Here is a 2,500-nt window from a genome sequence, read left to right as displayed (position 1 = left end):
CTTGGTTTTGAGACTTTGAAAGATTATTATAAAGAAGATGTGGATTTTGGTGAAATATACTCTAATTGTGAGAATGGAGCATTTGGAAAGTACATAGTGCAGGATGGATTTTTATTCAAGGAGAATCGGCTTTGCATCCCAAGGCATTCAATTCGTGAGTTACTAGTTCGTGAAGCTCATGGTGGAGGTTTGGCTGGTCATTTTGGCATTACAAAGACCTTGGAGATTTTAAAAGAACACTTTCATTGGCCAAAGATGTTAGGAGATGTGCAAAAAGTCATTAGCAAGTGTGTTACTTGTCATATGGCAAAGAGTTCTTTCAAACCAGGGGCGTATACTCCCTTGCCAACGCCTAGTGGTCCTTGGATGGATGTGAGCATGGATTTCATTGTGGCTTTGCCCCGTACACAGCGAGGTAAAGATGCTATTATGGTTGTTGTTGATAGGTTTTCAAAGATGGCACATTTTGTAGCTTGTCACAAAACAGATGATGCTAGTAATGTTGCTGATTTGTACTTTCGTGAGATTGTGCGTTTACATGGAGTTCCTAAAACTATTGTTTCCGATCGTGATTCAAAGTTTTTGAGTTATTTTTGGAACACATTATGGAGGAAATTAGGTACTAAGTTACTGTTTAGTACTTCCCATCACCCTCAAACCGATGGACAAACCGAGGTGACTAATAGAACTCTTGGTACTTTGCTGCGTGGTTTGGTTAGTAAAACTCAAAAGGATTGGGACTTGAAGCTAGCTCATGCTGAATTTGCCTACAACCGGTCCCCTACATATGCTACTAATCATTCTCCTTTTGAAGTTGTTTATGGTGTGAATCCTTACTTGCCATTGGATTTGATAGTTATGCCAAAAGAGGAGTTAGTTCATCCAGATGCCGAGGCCAAACTCAAAGCAATGATCAAGCTACATAAGCAAGTGCAAGAAAGAATCAAGGCCGTGAATGAAGTTTACAAGCAAAGGTCCAAGAATAAGAAGCCTAAGTTATTCAATGAAGGTGATCTTGTGTGGGTCCATTTGAGAAAAGAAAGATTCCCAAGCAAGAGAAAGAATAAGCTCATGCCTAGAGCTGATGGTCCTTTCAAAGTTATATCAAAGATCAATGACAATGCATACAAGATTGATTTGCCCGGAGAATATGGAGTACATGCTACTTTCAATGTTGGAGATCTCTCACCGTATTTAGATGATGATGGTATTCAAGAATTGAGGTCAATTCCTTTCAAAGGGGGAGGGGATGGTACGAAAATTGACCAAGAGGAGTTGAAAATCAACACAAGTGACATTCAAAGGGAAGTTAATGGCGTGTGGACTGTTTGGAATCCTCATCAAGGGCTGAGTTTAATTACTTGGTTATTTTAAGCATTTTCATCAATTAAGACAAATAAAATTCAGCCATTTAAAGCCTTTCCAAGATGGTTACAAAAGAAGCATAAATGGGACACTCAAGGCCATAAATAGGCGTGTGACTCATCATGGAAAAGGAGTATCATGAGCTGATTGCATTAAGTCATTTTATTTCTAGTTAATTGCATTTTTATTACTAGTTTTATTGTGTTTAATTAGGCCTTACTGTTTTTTTTTTGGCCATATATGCATGTAATTTGATCATTTGCAATTATTCAATAAACAAGAACATTTCAGTCCAATTAGAAATTGTGTCTACAATTTTCGCCTGATTATTTGCAAGCGTCGCCTTGAAAATAGTCCGATTAGCTCAATTGGTGTTGAGTGCTAATCTCGTGTTAGGCTATTGGTGTAGTTTAACATTGCTTATTTCCTTGCTGTTTTCGCTAAAACCCAACAAACAAACACCTAAAACACTTAATAGAATTCGACTAATAAGGGTGGTACCTAGTACCTTCGTTATTGGTTGTTTGCTTCCGTTACCATACCCTGATTCGTATCAAGCGACGGGCGGTGTGTACAAAGGGCAGGGACGTAGTCAACGCGAGCTGATGACTCGCGCTTACTAGGAATTCCTCGTTGAAGACCAACAATTGCAATGATCTATCCCCATCACGATGAAATTTCAAAGATTACCCGGGCCTGTCGGCCAAGGCTATAGACTCGTTGAATACATCAGTGTAGCGCGCGTGCGGCCCAGAACATCTAAGGGCATCACAGACCTGTTATTGCCTCAAACTTCCGTGGCCTAAGCGGCCATAGTCCCTCTAAGAAGCTGGCCGTGGAGGGTTACCTCCACGTAGCTATTTAGCGACTAAGCGACTAAGCGACATAAGCGCTTCAAGCGCTTCAAGCGCGAGATACGCGGATACGCGGATACGCGGGCGGGCGGTCGGTCGGTCGCGCGTGGGGATTTTTAATAAAAATCCCTAGTAAAAATTCCAATCATTTACCGAGTAGCAACATTGGCACAATTTTCTTGCCACAAGCAAAAGCACGGCAAGCCCATGCATTCCCACGAGAGGGTCACCGAGTCGGGACAGCAACAACCTTATTGCCAAGCAAAAGCCAGGCAATCCCA

This window comes from Trifolium pratense, linkage group LG1, assembly GCF_020283565.1.
Source record: "Trifolium pratense cultivar HEN17-A07 linkage group LG1, ARS_RC_1.1, whole genome shotgun sequence".
NCBI classification, from domain to species: domain Eukaryota; kingdom Viridiplantae; phylum Streptophyta; class Magnoliopsida; order Fabales; family Fabaceae; genus Trifolium; species Trifolium pratense.
This window is presented reverse-complemented; position numbering follows the sequence as displayed.